At 38.0% G+C, this 22489-nt stretch overlaps 1 protein-coding gene across 1 annotated transcript in view; it reads right to left on the reverse strand.

Annotated features, from left to right (window-relative positions):
* LOC137616282 (lysine-specific demethylase 8-like) overlaps positions 1-22489 on the reverse strand; it is a 286403-nt gene that overhangs the window by 91721 nt on the left and 172193 nt on the right. The window contains exon 2 of the mRNA XM_068345916.1: positions 14708-14767. The gene's annotated coding sequence lies outside the window, so the exon portion shown is untranslated. The remainder of the gene's footprint in view (positions 1-14707; positions 14768-22489) is intronic.

The following is a 22489-nucleotide window of genomic DNA, read 5'->3' on the forward strand; positions in this document are numbered from 1 at the left end:
TGAGGAATCTGATGAAGTGAGGACTCACGGCACTGAAATCTCTTTTGAAATCTAGAAGGACACTGACGAACTAAGGAAAAGAGACAATGAAATCTCGAAAGAAACAGATAATCTAATGAAAGAAGATCTTGAAAACTAGAAGACAGGAGAGAACAGCGAAGAGGAGCCTCTAATGCCAGAGGTAAGACACCTAAAAATAGAGAGCCTCTAATTCTAGAAGTAAGGCACCTCAAAATATAGATCGAAGACCCTCTAATGCTAAAAGTATGAAACCTAGAAATATATGTCAAATAACTTCTAATGCTAGACGTGTGGAAGCTAAAGAGAGAGGTCAAAGATCTTCTAATGTTAGAGGTGTGGGAGCTATAAAGAGAGGTCAAAGAACTTCTAATGCTCGAGGTAAGGGAGCTGAAAAGAGGTCAAAGAACTTCTAATGCTAGAAGTGTGGGATCTATAAAGAAGTCAAAGAACTTCTAATGCTAGAGGTGTGGGAGCTAAAAAAAGGTCAAAGAACTTCTAATGCTAGAGGTGTGGGAGCTAAAAAGAGGTCAAAGAACTTCTAATGCTAGACTTGTGGGAGCTAAAAAGAAGTCAAAGAACTTCTAATGCTAGACTTGTGGGAGCTAAAAAGAAGTCAAAGAACTTCTAATAGTAGAGGTGTGGGAGCTAAAAAGAGTTCAAAGAACTTCTAATGCTAGAGGTGTGGGAGCTAAAAAGAAGTCAAAGAACTTCTAATGCTAGAGGTGAGGAAGCTAAAAAGAAGTCAAAGAACTTCTAATGCTAGAGGTGTGGGAGCTAAAAAGAGGTCAAAGAACTTCTAATGCTAGAGGTATGGGAGCTGAAAAGAAGTCAAAGAACTTCTAATGCTAGAGGTGTGGGAGCTAAAAAGAGGTCAAAGAACTTCTAATGCTGGAGGTGTGGAAGCTAAAAAGAAGTCAAAGAACTTCTAATGCTAGAGGTGTGGGGGCTAAAAAGAGGTCAGAGAACTTCTAATGCTAAAGGTGTGGGAGCTAAAAAGAGGTCAAAGAACTTCTAATGCAAGGGGTGAGGGAGCTAAAAAGAGGTCAAAGATCTTCTAATGCAAGGGGTGTGGGAGCTAAAAAGAGGTAAAAAAACTTCTAATGCAAGGGGTGTGGGAGCTAAAAAGAGGTCAAAGAACTTCTAATGCAAGGGGTGTGGGAGCTAAAAAGAGGTCAAAGAACTTCTAATGCAAGGGGTGAGGGAGCTAAAAAGAGGTCAAAGAACTTCTAATGCAAGGGGTTTGGGAGCTAAAAAGAGGTCAAAGAACTTCTAATGCAAGGGGTGGCGGAGCTAAAAAGAGGTCAAAGAACTTCTAATGCAAGGGGTGACGGAGCTAAAAGGAGGTCAAGGAACTTCTAATGCAAGGGGTGTGGGAGCTAAAAAGAGGTCAAAGAACTTCTAATGCAAGGGGTGGAGGAGGTAAAAAGAGGTCAAAGAACTTCTAATACAAGGGGTGGCGGAGCTAAAAAGAGGTCAAAGAACTTCTAATACAAGGGGTGTGGGAGCTAAAAAGAGGTCAAAGAACTTCTAATGCAAGGGGTGTGGGAGCTAAAAAGAGGTCAAAGAACTTCTAATGCAAAGGGTGTGGGAGCTAAAAAGAGGTCAAAGAACTTCTAATGCAAAGGGTGTGGGAGCTAAAAAAAAGTCAAAAGAACTTCTAATGCAAGGGGTGTGGGAGCTAAAAAGAGGTCAAAGAACTTCTAATGCAAGGGGTGTGGGAGCTAAATAGAGGTCAAAGAACTTCTAATGCAAGGGGTGAGGGAGATAAATAGAGGTCAAATAACTTCTAATGCAAGGGGTGAGGGAGCTAAAAAGAGGTCAAAGAACTTCTAATGCAAGGGGTGGCGGAGCTAAAAGAGGTCAAAGAACTTCTAATGCAAGGGGTGGCGGAGCTAAAAAGAGGTCAAAGAACTTCTAATGCAAGGGGTGGGGGAGGTAAAAAGAGGCCAAAGAACTTCTAATGCAAGGGGTGTGGGAGGTAAAAAGAGGTCAAAGAACTTCTAATGCAAGGGGTGGCGGAGCTAAAAGGAGGTCAAAGAACTTCTAATGCAAGGGGTGTGGGAGGTAAAAAGAGGTCAAAGAACTTCTAATGCAAGGGGTGTGGGAGGTAAAAAGAGGTCAAAGAACTTCTAATGCAAGGGGTGTGGGAGCTAAAAAGAGGTCAGAGATCTTCTAATGCAAGGGGTGTGGGAGCTAAAAAGAGGTCAGAGATCTTCTAATGCAAGGGGTGTGGGAGCTAAAAAGAGGTCAAAGAACTTCTAATGCAAGGGGTGTGGGAGCTAAAAAGAGGTCAAAGAACTTCTAATGCAAGGGGTGTGGGAGGTAAAAAGAGGTCAAAGAACTTCTAATGCAAGGGGTGTGGGAGGTAAAAAGAGGTCAAAGAACTTCTAATGCAAGGGGTGTGGGAGCTAAAAAGAGGTCAAAGAACTTCTAATGCAAGGGGTGTGGGAGCTAAAAAGAGGTCAAAGAACTTCTAATGTAAGGGGTGGCGGAGCTAAAAAGAGGTCAAAGAACTTCTAATGCAAGGAGTGTGGGAGCTAAAAAGAGGTCAAAGAACTTCTAATGCAAGGGGTGTGGGAGCTAAAAAGAGGTCAAAGAACTTCTAATGCAAGGGGTGTGGGAGCTAATAAGAGATAAAAGAACTTCTCATGCAAGGGGTGTGGGAGCTAAAAAGAGGTCAAAGAACTTCTAATGCAAGGGGTGTGGGAGCTAAAAAGAGGTCAAAGAACTTCTAATGCAAGGGGTGTGGGAGCTAAAAAGAGGTTAGAGATCTTCTAATGCAAGGGGTGTGGGAGCTAAAAAGAGGTCAAAGAACTTCTAATGCAAGGGGTGGCGGAGCTAAAAAGAGGTCAAATAACTTCTAATGCAAGGGTTGTGGGAGCTAAAAAGAGGTCAAAGAACTTCTAATGCAAGGGGTGGCGGAGCTAAAAAGAGGTCAAATAACTTCTAATGCAAGGGTTGTGGGAGCTAAAAAGAGGTCAAAGAACTTCTAATGCAAGGGGTGTGGGAGCTAAGAAGAGGTCAAAGAACTTCTAATGCAAGGGGTGTGGGAGCTAAAAAGAGGTCAAAGAACTTCTAATGCAAGGGGTGTGGGAGCTAAAAAGAGGTCAAAGAACTTCTAATGCAAGGGGTGTGGGAGGTAAAAAGAGGTCAAAGAACTTCTAATGCAAGGGGTGTGGGAGGTAAAAAGAGGTCAAAGAACTTCTAATGCAAGGGGTGTGGGAGGTAAAAAGAGGTCAAAGAACTTCTAATGCTAGAGGTGTGGGAGCTAAAAAGAGTTCAAAGAACTTCTAATGCAAGGGTTGTGGGAGCTAAAAAGAGGTCAAAGAACTTCTAATGCAAGGGGTGTGGGAGGTAAAAAGAGGTCAAAGAACTTCTAATGCAAGGGGTGTGGGAGGTAAAAAGAGGTCAAAGAACTTCTAATGCTAGAGGTGTGGGAGCTAAAAAGAGTTCAAATAACTTCTAATGCAAGGGTTGTGGGAGCTAAAAAGAGGTCAAAGAACTTCTAATGCAAGGGGTGGCGGAGCTAAAAAGAGGTCAAATAACTTCTAATGCAAGGGTTGTGGGAGCTAAAAAGAGGTCAAATAACTTCTAATGCAAGGGTTGTGGGAGCTAAAAAGAGGTCAAAGAACTTCTAATGCAAGGGGTGTGGGAGCTAAGAAGAGGTCAAAGAACTTCTAATGCAAGGGGTGTGGGAGCTAAAAAGAGGTCAAAGAACTTCTAATGCAAGGGGTGTGGGAGCTAAAAAGAGGTCAAAGAACTTCTAATGCAAGGGGTGTGGGAGGTAAAAAGAGGTCAAAGAACTTCTAATGCAAGGGGTGTGGGAGGTAAAAAGAGGTCAAAGAACTTCTAATGCAAGGGGTGTGGGAGGTAAAAAGAGGTCAAAGAACTTCTAATGCAAGGGGTGTGGGAGGTAAAAAGAGGTCAAGGAACTTCTAATGCAAGGGGTGTGGGAGCTAAAAAAATGTCAAAGAACTTCTAATGCAAGGGGTGTGGGAGCTAAAAAGAGGTCAAAGCACTTCTAATGCAAGGGGTGGGGAAGCTAAAAAGAGGTCAAAGAACTTCTAATGCAAGGGGTGTGGGAGCTAAAAAAAAAAGGTCAAAGAACTTCTAATGCAAGGGGTGTGGGAGCTAAAAAAAGGTCAAAGAACTTCTAATGCAAGGGGTGTGGGAGCTAAAAAGAGATAAAAGAACTTCTCATGCAAGGGGTGTGGGAGCTAAAAAGAGGTCAAAGAACTTCTAATGCAAGGGGTGTGGGAGCTAAAAAAAGGTCAAAGAACTTCTAATGCAAGGGGTGTGGGAGCTAAAAAAAGGTCAAAGAACTTCTAATGCAAGGGGTGGCGGAGCTAAAAAGAGGTCAAAGAACTTCTAATGCAAGGGGTGGCGGAGCTAAAAAGAGGTCAAAGAACTTCTAATGCAAGGGGTGGCGGAGCTAAAAGGAGGTCAAAGAACTTCTAATGCAAGGGGTGTGGGAGCTAAAAAGAGGTCAAAGAACTTCTAATGCAAGGGGTGTGGGAGCTAAAAAGAGGTCAAAGAACTTCTAATGTAAGGGGTGGCGGAGCTAAAAAGAGGTCAAAGAACTTCTAATGCAAGGGGTGGGGGATCTAAAAAGAGGTCAAAGAACTTCTAATGCAAGGGGTGTGGGAGCTAAAAAGAGGTCAAAGAACTTCTAATGCAAGGGGTGTGGGAGCTAAAAAGAGGTTAGAGATCTTCTAATGCAAGGGGTGTGGGAGCTAAAAAGAGGTCAAAGAACTTCTAATGCAAGGGGTGGCGGAGCTAAAAAGAGGTCAAAGAACTTCTAATGCAAGGGGTGGCGGAGCTAAAAAGAGGTCAAATAACTTCTAATGCAAGGGTTGTGGGAGCTAAAAAGAGGTCAAAGAACTTCTAATGCAAGGGGTGGCGGAGCTAAAAAGAGGTCAAATAACTTCTAATGCAAGGGTTGTGGGAGCTAAAAAGAGGTCAAAGAACTTCTAATGCAAGGGGTGTGGGAGCTAAGAAGAGGTCAAAGAACTTCTAATGCAAGGGGTGTGGGAGCTAAAAAGAGGTCAAAGAACTTCTAATGCAAGGGGTGTGGGAGCTAAAAAGAGGTCAAAGAACTTCTAATGCAAGGGGTGTGGGAGCTAAAAAGAGGTCAAAGAACTTCTAATGCAAGGGGTGTGGGAGGTAAAAAGAGGTCAAAGAACTTCTAATGCAAGGGGTGTGGGAGGTAAAAAGAGGTCAAAGAACTTCTAATGCAAGGGGTGTGGGAGGTAAAAAGAGGTCAAAGAACTTCTAATGCAAGGGGTGTGGGAGGTAAAAAGAGGTCAAAGAACTTCTAATGCAAGGGGTGTGGGAGGTAAAAAGAGGTCAAAGAACTTCTAATGCAAGGGGTGTGGGAGGTAAAAAGAGGTCAAAGAACTTCTAATGCAAGGGGTGTGGGAGGTAAAAAGAGGTCAAAAAACTTCTAATGCAAGGGGTGTGGGAGGTAAAAAGAGGTCAAGGAACTTCTAATGCAAGGGGTGTGGGAGCTAAAAAAATGTCAAAGAACTTCTAATGCAAGGGGTGTGGGAGCTAAAAAGAGGTCAAAGCACTTCTAATGCAAGGGGTGGGGAAGCTAAAAAGAGGTCAAAGAACTTCTAATGCAAGGGGTGTGGGAGCTAAAAAAAAAAGGTCAAAGAACTTCTAATGCAAGGGGTGTGGGAGCTAAAAAAAGGTCAAAGAACTTCTAATGCAAGGGGTGTGGGAGCTAAAAAGAGATAAAAGAACTTCTCATGCAAGGGGTGTGGGAGCTAAAAAGAGGTCAAAGAACTTCTAATGCAAGGGGTGTGGGAGCTAAAAAAAGGTCAAAGAACTTCTAATGCAAGGGGTGTGGGAGCTAAAAAAAGGTCAAAGAACTTCTAATGCAAGGGGTGGCGGAGCTAAAAAGAGGTCAAAGAACTTCTAATGCAAGGGGTGGCGGAGCTAAAAAGAGGTCAAAGAACTTCTAATGCAAGGGGTGGCGGAGCTAAAAGGAGGTCAAAGAACTTCTAATGCAAGGGGTGTGGGAGCTAAAAAGAGGTCAAAGAACTTCTAATGCAAGGGGTGTGGGAGCTAAAAAGAGGTCAAAGAACTTCTAATGTAAGGGGTGGCGGAGCTAAAAAGAGGTCAAAGAACTTCTAATGCAAGGGGTGGGGGATCTAAAAAGAGGTCAAAGAACTTCTAATGCAAGGGGTGTGGGAGCTAAAAAGAGGTCAAAGAACTTCTAATGCAAGGGGTGGCGGAGCTAAAAGGAGGTCAAAGAACTTCTAATGCAAGGGGTGTGGGAGCTAAAAAGAGGTCAAAGAACTTCTAATGCAAGGGGTGTGGGAGCTAAAAAGAGGTCAAAGAACTTCTAATGCAAGGGGTGGGGAGCTAAAAAGAGGTCAAAGAACTTCTAATGCAAGGGGTGGCGGAGCTAAAAGGAGGTCAAAGAACTTCTAATGCAAGGGGTGTGGGAGCTAAAAAGAGGTCAAAGAACTTCTAATGCAAGGGGTGTGGGAGCTAAAAAGAGGTCAAAGAACTTCTAATGCAAGGGGTGTGGGAGCTAAAAAGAGGTCAAAGAACTTCTAATGCAAGGGGTGGGGGAGCTAAAAAGAGGTCAAAAAACTTCTAATGCAAGGGGTGGCGGAGCTAAAAGGAGGTCAAAGAACTTCTAATGCAAGGGGTGTGGGAGCTAAAAAGAGGTAAAAAAAACTTCTAATGCAAGGGGTGTGGGAGCTAAAAAGAGGTCAAAGAACTTCTAATGCAAGGGGTGTGGGAGCTGAAAAGAGGTCAAAGAACTTCTAATGCAAGGGGTGTGGGAGCTAAAAAGAGGTCAAAGAACTTCTAGTGCAAGGGGTGTGGGAGCTAAAAAGAGATAAAAGAACTTCTAATGCAAGGGGTGTGGGAGCTAAAAAGAGGTCAAAGAACTTCTAATGCAAGGGGTGTGGGAGCTAAAAAAAGGTCAAAGAACTTCTAATGCAAGGGGTGTGGGAGCTAAAAAGAGGTCAAAGAACTTCTAATGCAAGGGGTGTGGGAGCAAAAAAGAGGTCAAAGAACTTCTAATGCAAGGGGTGTGGGAGCTAAAAAGAGGTCAAAGAACTTCTAATACAAGGGGTGGCGGAGCTAAAAAGAGGTCAAAGAACTTCTAATGCAAGGGGTGTGGGAGCTAAAAAGAGGTCAAAGAACTTCTAATGTAAGGGGTGTGGGAGCTAAAAAAAGGTCAAAGAACTTCTAATGCAAGGGGTGTGGGAGCTAAAAAGAGATAAAAGAACTTCTCATGCAAGGGGTGTGGGAGCTAAAAAGAGGTCAAAGAACTTCTAATGCAAGGGGTGGCGGAGCTAAAAAGAGGTCAAAGAACTTCTAATGCAAGGGGTGTGGGAGGTAAAAAGAGGTCAAAGAACTTCTAATGCAAGGGGTGTGGGAGCTAATAAGAGGTCAAAGAACTTCTAATGCAAGGGGTGTGGGAGGTAAAAAGAGGTCAAAGAACTTCTAATGCAAGGGGTGTGGGAGGTAAAAAGAGGTCAAAGAACTTCTAATGCAAGGGGTGGGGGATAGATGTCGCCAGCAAGGCTTTGGGGAAGGCGCGGCGGCGTCTGTGTTCTTTCTGATGCGTAAACTTAATTAAATACAAGTAAAAACAGGGCATCAAATACTTATTATAAATACTAAACTCTTTCTTATCTTGACAGCACAAATGAAATCTTACAAGTTCCAACATGTAACTAAGCGCTCCCGAAACAAGAGTCAACCTTTTACTTCTGCTTGGAGGATATCCTCGCAAGTAAAAGGTAATCATTATGAATATGGAAAGAAAGATTTGCTTATACTTCTACCTTTTGCTTCAGAGAACTACCTTGTACTTCTACCTTATGCTTACAAGGATATCCTTCATATTTAGGAATACCTCCCAAAGCTTGCGTGCGAAGAAATTTTTACGTCTGTGAAAAGTGGAATAGGTACGTCTAGATCAGCATTGTTAAATAGATTTGCAAGTCTTTCAAATAAATGTTTCAAGCAAGTCTAGACCAGCACTATTAATTAATCGTAGATTTGTGAGTCTTTTATATAAATGTTTAACAATTTAAATTTCTTAAAAATAATGATGATATATTGATGCTAGAAGTCCAACTTAAGAAATTACAAAACATAATAAACAGAGGAGCAAGACTGATAAAAGGTGTCCCACATGAGAAAGAATCACTCCTATACTAAATGATTTACACTGGCTGCCGATTAAAGCGAGAATTGAATTTAGAATATGTACAATAACCCACCAAGTTATCAGAAACGGTCGTCCAAAATACTTAAGAGAATTGCTACAAATTGCGCAGCCAACAAATCGTGTCGACACGAGAATAGTTACAGATGGCTTCAAACTGTTGGAACCTAGATTTATGTCTACTGTAGGCTCCAGAGCCTTTAAATATGAGGCCCCGAGACTATACAACAAGCTCCCACGAAACATTCGAATGATTGAAGACATTAAGGCTTTCAAGAGGAAACTGAAGACTTTTTTATTTCATGAGTTTTGACAGTGACGATTTAACAGTAAATGAACAATACGTGATATGAAACGTTAAATACTCTGAACGAACAAGGTAAAACGACAGCGGAGGTCCTGTAGAGAGTTGGGTTACCCTGTTGTATGGGACCGGAAAAACAGCCATCAAAGTAAAAGTAAGTAAGAAGATGATAGCAGATTTGAATAAAGCAGAAATGTAGGACTGAAAACAAAGATAATATTCAATTAAAATGCAGATAGATAACAAATACGGGTTATTGACGAACCTCTAGAGATTGCTAATGAATATACGCTGAAGAAGGAAATATAAAAATGAAAAAAGTTATTTTTCAAAGTGTGTACCTTCTTAATAGCGTTCCTTAGCTGGCCGTCAGGCTAACGCCAGAGAGGTGTTATGGGGAAGACACACGACACACCCATACATTTAAATGATATGTAAATAAGATTCCCCTGAAGGACGCTGACGAGGTCCGTCGTTATGACACAGGAAGATAATTACGAGTCATCATAGTAGCCCACGGCACGGAAATTGTTGAAGCGGACACCGGAATGAAGGTAGATTACGGCTCTAAGTAGAGGAGAGTTTTTGGTGAGCAAATATCTTTTATTATTATTATTATTATTAATTATTAATTATTATTATTACTGCTGCTGAATTCAGGGGTTGTGGTGGCCAATGTGGTAACGTCCCTGATTGGTGAACACCAGACTGGGGTTCGAGCCCCGCTCAAACTCGTTAGTTCCTTTGGTCGCTGCAAACTCACCATCTTATAAGCTAAGTATGGGGTTTTAGGGGGAACCTATAGGTCTATCTGCTGAGTCATCAGCAGTCATTGTCTGGCCCTCATTGGTCCTAGCTTGGGTGGAGAGGGGGCTTGGGTGCTGATCATATGTGTGTGTATATGTATATATATATATATATATATATATATATATATATATATATATATATATATGTGTGTGTGTGTGTGTGTGTGTAGGTGTGTGTGTCTGTGTGTGTGGGTGTGGTCAGTCTCTAGAGCATTGTCCTGCTTGATAGGGCAATGTTACTGTCCCTTGCCTCTGCCATTCATGAGTGGCCTTTAAACCTTTAAATGTTCCTACTTGAGACATCGCATAACAAAACTCAATTTTGTGACATGACTCATGGGTTTCTTGCAATGGCTGACTGTAAGAATGCAATTTTGACATGTATGTCTAACAAAACCTCTATGCTTCATTTCTCCTTTTAATTTCCTTATTATTCACACACTAAAATGTTTTTGAGCAATATATACAATCACATAAAATTTAATGCGATCCAAACTTTTATTACTGAATTAATCCGCTGAAAGGCATAGTTCTGAGTTGAAAAGTTTAAAAACTATGCAACTTTAGACATAGCTTTATTTGGAAAATTATAGTATACAAAATCCCTTAATAAAAATAGGCCTACTTTGATACATGAACAGCTGGATGGAAAGAAAATGACACAGATTTAATCCATAAGGATGAGACAAGTCTCCTTAATAGAGAGAGAAGATGAAATGTTAAGGATATTGGGAGCTTGGACAATGCCTAGAGGAAAGAAAACAATAGCAAGATATTACAACCTGCATATTACTACAACGGTTTCTACTGCATGAACTTGAGAACAGGTACAATAGATTGGTGGACATTACAAAATTTCCGTTCTAAGAAAAGTGAATAGTGTTAAAACTCTACATAATAATAACTATAGAGATACAGGATCACCTTGCCAAGGATAGGAAGAGGATCGAGAAAGAGGTCAGAGCAGAGTTACTGAAGAAACGAACTTCCTTTCATTCAATCCGATCGAAGATGGAGATAAAATAGAAGATCACTTTTTAAGAGAATCACATTCCTAATCTATGCCAACAGGACCAGTATGGACGTTGGAAGTATTGAAACAGCCAGCCTTGTTAATGATGGTAGAACGGAATGATTTGGTGAAAAGATAAAGTTATGGGATAGTGCATCGTGCAGCACTGCATGACTATAAATACACTCTACGGTACAAACACTCCATGTTTAACTTCTCTGATTTTTTTTCCCGAACTATACAAAACAAGAAAGGATAAATAAAAAAAGAATGCGTATTTGATTTATATACATCTCTGTACAAAATAATCCCTTTAAATCTATTGCAGGTAAATCTATGCATTATTGCTCTTAAGTATCTAACCATTTATTAAATAATACATCGTTGGCTTTAGACACGCAACACCAATTTAGCGTTATTTGAGTCTCGTCAAAGAAAACAACATCTTGTATGTATCCTAGAGTATAATATGTAAAAATAAGTTGTTCTTTTAAAGCAAATAATTTAGTCAGAAACGTGGGCGGTAGGGGAGGTGCATATGTGCTCCAACATAGAGTTTTGTATTAGTTATGGATTAGATAATGAGGGAAGGTGGGATGGCGGAAGTAGAATGCAAATGGAAAACAACAAAGGTAAAGTTAACGTTGTGAGTAAAAATGATCTTTATTTATCAATTCAAAGATAAATGGATACAGAAAAACGTGAGAACGAAACACATTCGTCGTATGTGACTATTTGTGTACAGAAATTTAGCATAACGATTATTACACGCAATTACTTTGTCAAGTTCAGTAACAAATAACTGTAATAGAATAGTGTATTTGCAAGTCAAATTAGAACAAAGCAAATAAATCTAGAGAACTCTGCAAGGATATATCCTATTAATATTTAAAGACAAAATCGTTCGAAAATTGTAATTACAAAAATTAATGGTACAGTAGGAATAAATAAATAGTATATGATGCCATAAAGGTTTAGAGGTTTAAAGGTCGCTCATGAATGGCAGAGGCAAGGAACAGTGACATGGCCCTACCAAGCAGGACAATGCAATAGAGACTGACCATATATACATATGATCAGCGCCCAAGTCCCCTCTCCACCCAAGCTAGGACCAAAGAGGGCCAGGTAGTGGCTGCTGATGACTCGGCAAATAGACCTATAGGCTCCCCTGAAATACCCATTCTTAGCTCACAAGGATGGTGAGGTTGCTGCGACCAGAGAAACTAACGAGTTTGAGCAGGACTCGAACAACAGTCTGGCGTTCACCAGGCAGAGACGTTACCAATAAGGCCACCACAACACTTGTAAACAAAAGACATAGCGTAAAGTGACTGTATTTTCGACATTGACTGATACTGCCTGAAGAGAGGAAAGCAAAGCAATGAAATGAATATATAAACATAAAACTAAAGTAATGGTTGAAAATTAAAAGAATTAACAGCCCTTTCCCCACAAAAAAAAAAAGAAAAAAAAAAGGAAAAACGTCCTAAAAAAATCTCTGCAGAATGACGAGAGATTGTACTGAGTGGACATATAGTATTTCAATGTTTGGTATTGAGTGTCATAACCTGACAGATATCAATAAATGGTTTATTCTTTAAAGAAAACTTTAAAAGTTTGGCGTTTGATGCACAGCAAAATTAAAATGTGTTTAAAATGCAATGGAAAATTCAAAGTTGTAACATGTGGAAGTTAAGCACGCATGTTGAATGCAGAAGAAAGAGCAAAGATAATCTGTTTGCGTAGTACAATCATGTGTTCAGTCCATTGGAGAGAATGGAAGACAATAGTTTTGTGAAATGAGTATAACTTAAAAGTGTTGCATACGCTGTTAGAAAAAAAAAGAAATTCACCGTAAAATATACTGTTCTTAGCCGTATTTCAGTAAAACACAGGCGACCGTAATTCTTACCCCATTTTTTATTATCTTTTATGGGTTGGTGACCGTAATATCACTACTTTACGTCAATATATCCGTTTTTAAAACGGTAAATGCCTGGCAACATTTATTCAAGGATTTTTACCGTTTTTACGGCAAATTTTTAAGTGTAGAGTGAAAGTTTCTACACAAGGCGATCATCCACGAACCAGCAGGTAAATATGGATGTAACTGTATGTTATGGAATATGTATAGAATATTTTATCTACGAATGAAGACCAACGAAATAGAAAGTAGGGACACAATTTGTTATGAGGGTCGTAGCAATAATACGGGTCACTTACCCTAGAAGGACCTGGGTAGCAATCCGTGAGAAAAGGAGATTGGCAAAATGAACTTTCATTGCAAATTGCAGGTTATATACAATGGTTTGATCAATAAGCACACGTGAGAACTTGCCAGAACCCACACAAGAGGAAGAGACGGAGAATACTGATCATTACTCGTTGGAAAATAAAACAATAATGATAGGTAAGTTCTTCAAAACGGACTGAAAATGAATATGAGTAAAACAAAGATAATATTCAATGAAAATGCAGATAGACAACAAATAAAGGTAATTGACGAACCTCTAGAGATTGTTAATGAATATATATATGCTGAAAAACGAAAACAAAATCCTTCTTTGAAATATATTAGATTTTTATCACAATTCCATAAAAGGCAGCAAAATGTACAACTATGTAGAGCGAGTAAAAGGGATATTCGAAATTGTACAAAAGTCTAGGATTGTCGGACTATTGTTGAATAAGAAAATATTTTCACAAAGCCTTTTTTGGAATATGTTTTTTTCCAGAAAATTTAAAAAAAAATTTTCCGTGTCAATGGCCGTAGTTACTGAAACTGCAACTCAGCTATTAATAGATTCACGTAAAAGCCTCCAGGAATATAATGACATAAAGGAAATAAGAAAAGATATTAACCTGAAAGTATACATCAAGATAATCATATAAAGATAGATACACTTACTTCTACACACAACTGAAGTTTAAATCATCATATTATGGAAATTTAATAACATTTCTTCTTCACCCAAGGGATTAACTACTGCACTGTAATTGTTCAATGCCCACTTTCGTCTTGGTAAGGGTAGAAGAGACTTTTTAGTTATGGTAGGCAGCTCTTCTAGGAGGACACTCCAAAATGAAACCATTGTTCTCTAGTCTTGGGTAGTGCCATAGCCTATGTACCATGGTATTCCACTGTCTTGGGTTAGAATTAGCTTGCTTGAGGGTACACTCGGGCACACTATTTAATTTCTCTTCCTCTTGTTTTGTTAAAGGTTTTATAGTTTATAGAGTAGATATTTGTTTTAATGTTACTGTTCTTAAAATATTTTAATTTTCCTTGTTTCCTTTCCTCACCGGGCTGTTTTCCCTGTTGGATCCCTTGGGCTTATAGCATCCTGCTTCCCCAACTAAGGTTGTAGCGTAGCAAGTAATAATAATATCTGGGGAAAAAGTCTTGATCGCTGCATCCAAATACAAAACCAATCAAAACTTATGCCAAATTTGACCTAAATCGAGAGACTTAAAAACTTTGTAAAGTTTATGGATAATAAAGTTGGATAAAAGGGAAAGGAGACCAATACAATTATGGGAGCTGTTGCATAAATTAATACGTCGCAATTTTAAAGGCCACTCATGAATGGCAGAGGCAAGGGACAGTGACATTACCCTATCAAACAGGACAATGCCCGAGAGACTAACCATATACACATATGATCAGCGCCCAAGCCACCTTTCCACCCAAGCTAGGATCAAGGAGGGCCAGGCAGATAGACCTATAGGCTCCCCCAAACTTCCTTACCTCACAACGATGGTGAGGTTACAGACACTAAAGAAACTAACGAGTTTGAGTGGGATTCGAACCCCAGTGTGGCGATCACCAGGCAGGGACGTTACCACATCGGCCACCACAATCCTTTCTTACCTTGCTATTTCTCACACATTATTTTTAGTTCTTTCAATGTATTAAATCGTGTCTACCCATAACAATTATGAATTACGTTAATTAAATTCCAATCAAGTTATAAACTATTCATTGTTAAAAAAAAAAAAACCTAATCTTAATCGGAAATTTTCCATAAAAAATATACTGTTCTCACCGTATTTCAGTAAATTACAGGCGACCGTAATTTTTACCCTACTCTGTTAATATCTTTTACGGGTTGACCGTAATATCACTCCTTAACGTCAATATATCCGTTTCTAAAACGGTAAATGCCTGGCAACATTTATTCCAGGATTTTTACCGTTTTTTTTTACGGCAAATATTTTCTTACTGTGTAGGTAAAATTAGCCCAACAACAAAGAAGCATTTTCACACATAGAGAAGAAGAGATGTTGACTATCCTCAGTGGACTCAAAATACAAACTTGAAATTTCCATAAAAATAAATTGTGATGTGTATGTAGTATTCTTACCCGAGTGCAAGTACCCCTCTGCGCTACAGTAAGGACAGGCCATCTAATGATTCACCAATTCTGAAAAAGAATGAATGAAAAATAATTGAATTGTATTAAAAATATTTAAAAAACAGTAATATTGAATTTTAAACATTACTACAACCATTTTTTTAGTTATCTTGCGACAACAAGAAACTAAATCAATTGAATAACTGAAATTTAAAGACCCAAAGCAAACTATTATAAAACATGGAAAGAGTATTAGGTTAAAAATAATTCATACATCTATATGATATACGAATGTTCAAGAGAAGTCAGTTAAATATAAAATAAATCCATTTATAGTTTACAAATCTATAATACTCAAATATTAGCAAGTTATTTTAGCTATTCATGTAATACATACATACATACACACACACACACACACATACACACACACACATATATATTATATATATATATATATATATATATATATATATATATATATATATATATATATATATATATAATTGGCGCTACGAGAATTCAGTCCAGAAAATTGGGTCCCAGACAATTTCTAGTTTAATTACCTATTCCATCATAATTTCTCTGAAAAAGGCACACATAGCTGGAAACTCTTTGAAAACTGTTAACAAATGGGTAGGCTTCGCAATGTTAATGAATGATATTAGCAGTTGAGTATTTTTATAAATGATGTTGATTTAAAGCGTGAGACATCTTTGGGGCTGGTGTGGTAACGTCCATGACTGGTGAACGCCAGACTGGTCCAAGTCCCTCTGAAACTCGTTAATTCCTTTGGTCGCGGCAACCTCACCCTTTATGTGAACTAAGGATGGTGGGTTTGCGGCAGCCTATAGGTCTATCTGCTAAGTTATCAACAGACATTGGCTGGCCCTCCTTGGTCTTAACTTGGGTGGAGAGAGGCTTGGGTGCTGATCATGTGTATGTATGGTCAGTCTCTAGGGCCTTATCCTGCATGATAGAGCAATGTCATGTCCCTTGCCTCTGCCATTAATGGGTGATCTTTAAGGCTTTAAACTGTAAACAAATAAGTATTTGATCTTGATAGTATTTGAAAAAAAAAAAAAAAAAAATTTCTTTTTCATTTTCCCTTGTTACCTGCTCTTTTCACGTAATTTGTAATTCCTTATTCACTCACTTTACATAAATTTCATTAGAAACAAACTAATAAGGCTGCATAAACAAAATATAAGTGAGAAAAACTAAGATGAATTGATTAATGAACTTAATTATGTTTATACCTTACACAAGTTTAGTTTTAAAGGTTTAAAGGCCACTCATGAATGGCAGAAGTAAGGGACAGTGACATTGCCATATCAAGTAGGACAATGCCATAGAGACTGACCATATATACATATGATCAGTGCTCAAGGCCCCTCTCCACACAAGATAGGACCAAGGAGGGACATGGAATGGTTGCTGATGACTCAGCAGATAGACCTATAGGCTCCTCTGAACCCCAAGGATGATGAGGTTGCAGCGACCAAAGTAACTAACGAGTTTGAGCGAGACTCGAATCCCAGTCTGGCGTTCACCAGTCAGGGACGTTACCACATCGGTCACCGCAACTGTGTAAAACAAAGAAATTATGGCACTGTGCGATTTGTAACATGTCGTGCACGTGTTCCTACAGAGAATAAACTATGTGAACCTACAGTGATTACAAGACTATAGTCATTATCATGAACCAACGCAAATGCATTGGAACTATGTTTCTCAGTTTCAGAATTAAGAAAAAAGTCGCAAGATGGAGTTGGATCAAGAACTCGGGTGTTCATTTCTGAAAGTACTATTAGTGAGAATGCGTTATATGAATTACTAAGGCTGCAAATGGTATCCAGAAACATTACACTCATGCGAGTAAAGCTTTTAGCGTTCCCCAATTTCCTCTTCATTGAACTTGATCGCGGCAATTTATTCCTGGAATCCGACATAGTAATGATGAAAATGTGATTTTAATCTTTGCCTTCAACGAAAGTCTTCAACAACTGGAAAATGCCTTAGTTTAAAGTTTTGGATACTATATTTAGATAATCACCATGTATAAGGAATCAGCTTTTCCCATTCATGTTCTAAATGGTAGATTTTATCCTCGATCTTTCATTCTATTGCATGACAAAATAGAAGCTACGTATAACAAGACTTTTCTTGAGCTATAAAACTACGACCAAGAATAAAACTTTGTCAAGTTTTGATTGGCTTTCAACAGGCAATCCATAACAGCTATGACAACTTTGTTCATTTGTGTCAGTTTGTTTATAAGAAAATATGCCATCTCTGATACAAGGTTCAATATAGTATAGGTTGTTGTTTTGCCAATAAAATGAAAATGTTCTATGTACTTTAACCATAAGAAGTAGTAATTAATACAAATGAAGATATATGTGATGGCGAATCATTTCCAATAGGCTTCATAATATATTTTGAATTGATTTACATTGGACTGAAAATAGGAAAATTAGCAGACGAGAAGAGCCCTTACATTCAGTTATTTACTGGAATCTATACAATAGAGTAATTCAAAAATTACTTCGGATAAACAATGCTTTGATTTCAATTGGCATTGCAAGCAACAGTTACAAGCAAGCATCTAAGCATCTAGAAGTTTATGGATGTTCATTGAAAAGAATTTTTTATACAGACAAAGTTAATTCAGGCTCAAAAAGAAGACAATCCACAAAGAAAAGAAAATACCAGTCAGTAAACATGATGGTAAAAAATAACTTGTGGAATCATATGATAGAGATGATGAATAATTTTCCCTGAATACCATTGCTCATTCATTAATTAGATTTTTCAGGACCAATTTTTTAATGTCTGAATTATCTCTGATAAAAAGGAATATTATATATGCATTTTATGGCAAAAAATTAGTTTCTTCTTATAACCAATTTTCTCCAATAACAAAATTAAATATTAAATATATTTTTTATGACTGAACACTATGTTGTTAGTTAATATTGTTCTGTTCTAAGTTTAATGTTCCACAAGTGTACTAAATATTTTGGCGACCAAATTATCCGAAACCGAAATTTTAGGGATCGACTCAACTAAAGCCTTAGTAAGTTAACTAAATAAAATATTGTTTAAAATCACTCTCCCTACAAGTAAGCTGAAGAAAGCGGCAAAAGGTCGTAATAGGGAAAAAAAAAAGTATTTTTGTGGTCAGAAAGGATAAAAAAAACAAGAGACAGATTCCAAGGATCTGTTTACTGCAGACAGCAACAGAATATAGACGCCGCTCTTCCTAAGAACCAACTGTGGATGACAGTAATTTCCAAGGGATGGTCAATTCTGGTTTTAAGATTAGGAAAAACGTGACCAAAAGGGCAACCTCAGTTTAAAAACTCCTTTGGAAAAAACAACCAAAAACTGCCTTAGTATAAAATGGAGTGATATGGCAGAGTCATCTTCCACGCCAAATGTAAATTAATATATTAAACCAAAATGCGCATATGGCAGGGGTAGGGGATGAATAGTCGCCTATTCTGAACGAAAAATTAATTGAAGATAAACCTGTAATATTCAATTATTTTTGGGGGGATAAAGATCGAATAGAATCACCAGTGAAATATAAAAGTGAGGTCCTTTTCTTCACAAGAAAAAGGTGCGCAGAAAAACAAAGTTCAGATAATTTAGATGGGAAAAACAAACCGTCAAAGTTCAACTAAGGGATCATGGGTTTTAAGTAAGGTTCAAAGGTGTAAGAGCAATAAATCACTAAGATAAAATGCTCAAAACAACGTTTTTTTATGAAGAGGGGCTTCATAAAAAAGGAAGATAAGATTATTTATAAACGAGAGTTCAAAGTGTTTGAATCTTTTAATGAATTATAGTGATCAAATCAGGTCACTCTTGAATTCAAAGAGAAATTGCGTTCATAAAGCCGAAGGGATGGCTCTTAGGAACAATAGGAGTAACAGCTATGGGCAATCTGACAGAAACAACCTTTCGCCACAGTGGAAGAGGTTACTGCTTGTAAGAATTAGATCCTAATTTAAACGAAAAGTCAGTGATCCGTTATATGAAGAAAAAAATCATTCTAGAATGGATCAGTTTCCTGGCAATCTAAAAGCCCTGTCCACACAATCGAGCATGCTCGACAGGCAAACAGTGATACCACACCACAATAGGTAGTGAGATTGAGGGTTGATGACGTCAGAAGTGGGAAAAACACAGACAGGGATCTGGCAGCACTGTTTGTTGCCAGATCGCGGCCTATGGTTTTCCCGCTTCTGACGTCATCAACCTTCATTCTCATTACCTATTGTGGTTTGGTATCACTGTTTTCCCGCTGAGCATGCTCGATCGTGTGGACAGGGCTTAAAGAAACAAATTGCGTTTTTGGTTTTAGTTTCATCTTAAATCTAACTAATCGTAGAAGACTCATGCCTATACGCCTAATCTATGAATTTTCAGATCATTTTAATTGACTTCAGTTTTGCATAAAATAATCTAAGACGGAATTTTAAGAAGTACATGGTCCAACCATGAGGTAAGGAGAGTATTTCAAAGAATAGAATCATCTGCACAAGGGTTGTTGTGGTCTATGCGGTAATATCCCTGACTGGTGATTGCCAGACTGGGGTTCCAGTTCTGCCCAAACTCGTAAATTCTTTTATTGACTGCAACCTCACCATCCTTGTGAGCTAAGGATGGGGGGTTTGTGGGAGCCTATAGGTCTATCTGCTGAGTCATCAGCAGCCATTGCCTGGCCCTCCTTGGTCCTAGCTTGGGAGGAGAGGGGGTTTGGGCGCTGATCATAAGTATATATAGTCAGTCCCAAGGGTATTGTCCTGTTTCATAAGGCAATGTCACTGTCCCTTGCCATTCATGAGCAGCCTTTGAAACAAGATTGGATTCATGGAAACTTTCATAGTGGTTAAGCTCGTGTACTCAGCCGACAGTTTTATAGGCTGTGGCGTTACTAATGAATTTCCCACTCGAGGCATGAATTTACATATCCTAAAAATACCACCAATAAAGGGATTACTTATCACCCACTCGAATGGTTTTATCTAGGCTAAGTGATAAAAAGATAAAAAAAATAGTACATACCGGATTTTTTTTTCATTAAATGTTCGTGAGATTTTTTAGGCTTTTCTTACTTACATCATTTAATCTGGCCATAAAATATAAACTCTGAATTAGTACAACGTTATAACCCTGGTTATCTTTAACCTTTCTCTTCTTAGAACAGAGGTTATTTACTGACAGCTAGCTTCCCATGGAGCAATTTTTTTTTTACATTGTTGGAATTATTTCCTTATCATTTAATTGAAAAGAATTTTACAGTCACGTAGTAGAACAGCTAGTCTTTTCTCATTAAAATTATTCTCACAGCGCTACTTTGGAAAATAAGACTAAAAGATATTAAGGCTTTCGAGAGGAAACTGAAGACTTTCTTGTTCTCCAAGTGCTTCGATAGTGTGGATTTGACAATAAACGAGCTAGATTCGCTGTGAAATGATGAATGCTTTTGAATGAACATGATAAAATGACTGTGGAGGTCCTGTTGTTAGCAAACTACATTTTTGGGGGTTTTATGTCATTTCACATCTGAGGTTAAGTAGTTTATCAAATTTTTTCTTTATGTGTACATTAAAAATAATGCCATACACTACAGGGTGTCTGTACCGAATAGAATAAATACATTTAATACATTTATCAAGTTGATATATATATATATATATATATATATATATATATATATATATATATATATATATAACAAAATGTAATAACCATAGTATCACGGTCACTTCATAAATCATATGATACAAGGCTGCGAATAATGAATCTTATCAGGCGATGAATAGAGATAAGAATGTCAAGTGGAAAAGATGGGGTAGAATACAACAGGCCTGTTTATTCCTATGGCAGTTTTATTATTATTATTATTATTATTATTATTATTATTATTATTATTATTATTATTACTTGATAAGCTACAGCCCTAGTTTGAAAAGAAGGATGCTATAAGTCCAAGGGCTCTAACAGGGAAAAATAGCCAAGTGAAGAAAGAAAATAAGGATATAAACTACAAGAGAAGTTTAAGAACAATAACATTGTGAAATAAATCTTTCATATATAAACTATAAGAACTTCAAATTAACAAGAAGAAGAGAAAAAGATAGAATAGTGTGCCAGAGTGTACCCTCAAGTAAGAGAACTCTAACCCAAGAAACAGTGGAAGACGATGGTACAGAGGCTATGGTACGACCCAAGACTAGAGAACAATTGTTTGATTTTGGAGTGTCTTTCTCCTAGAAGAGCTGCTTATCATAGCTAAAGAGTTTCTTCTACCCTTACCAAGAGGAAAGTAACCACTGAACAACTACATTGCAGCAGCCAACCCCTTGAGCATAGAATTGTTTGGTAATCTCAGTGTTGTCAGGTGTATAAGGACAGAGGAGAATGTGGAAAGAATAGGCCAGACTATTCTATGTATGTGTCGGCAAAGATGAAATGAGCAGTAACCAGAGAAAGGAATCCAATGTAGTACTGTCTGGCTAGACAAAGGACCCCATAACTCTCTAGCGGCAGTATCTTAACGGTGGCTGGTGCCTTCACCAACCTATCACCTATGAAAAACAAACGAGCAACGCCCAAAAAATGTCATTGAAAAATCGAAAGTGTAAATGCAAGTGCTCAGCTTATCATGGTTGTCATTTTTCCGTCTAGAATCGCTTTGTGCCAGCCCTGATTGTCTGATAAGTTTGTTTAACAGAAATACAAGAGCAGGGCTAGTTAGCCTCTATATTTCCCCACACACACACACACACACACACATAGCATATGTACGTATTTTATATATACTGTACAGTACATACACTTATACCTATATCCATACTATACACGGGTATATATATATATATATATATATATATATATATATATATATATATATAGAGAGAGAGAGAGAGAGAGAGAGAGAGAGAGAGAGAGAGAGAGAGAGAGAGAGAGAGAGAGAGAGTGAGAGAGGACTGGCGAAATCTAACCAAGGCCATTTGCGTCAATATATACATACTGTATATATATATATAGATATATATATATATATATATATATATATATATATATATATATATATATATATATATACACTACTTTCTGAGTGGGGAAACCTTACCATGGTGAAAAGGTTTGTGTATTGCCATGATCAGCAAAGCTGTACTATTCAGGGCCACCCATACTATGTTGGTTTGCTGTGATAGACCCGACAAAAAATTTTCCACCATCACCTATCCACGCTGGCCAGCGTGGTGATGAAAACTTGCGCAACTCCCAGACATGAATTAACATATCTGAGGCCTATGTCCTGCAGTGAACTAGAAATGGTTGCATTTGTTGTGTGTGTGAGCGTGCGCGCGTGTATATATATATATATATATATATATATATATATATATATATATATATATATATATATACACACACACATATATATATATATATATGCAATTTATGTTACGTAATTATATAAAAGAAAAAAAAGAAAAGCACTAAGCAAAACACGAATTTCTTCAGAGAGGAGTAAAGTGAATACTGGAAATGCAATATTAATTCTCCTATGAACTAGATATTCAAACATCGTACTTGACTTATTAACTTCATTAGACTACTCTGTTATTGGTTAAACGTGTCTAGGTTGACATTGTGGAATATGGACGAAATGAGCAGAAAATATAACGAAATAATAAAGAAAATATTGACCCTACTTCAACATCGGCCTCACAACCTCAACTAGATCCCTTCAAATATTTGTGCACG

Source organism: Palaemon carinicauda, chromosome 22 (genome assembly GCF_036898095.1).
Source record: "Palaemon carinicauda isolate YSFRI2023 chromosome 22, ASM3689809v2, whole genome shotgun sequence".
Lineage (NCBI taxonomy): Eukaryota > Metazoa > Arthropoda > Malacostraca > Decapoda > Palaemonidae > Palaemon > Palaemon carinicauda.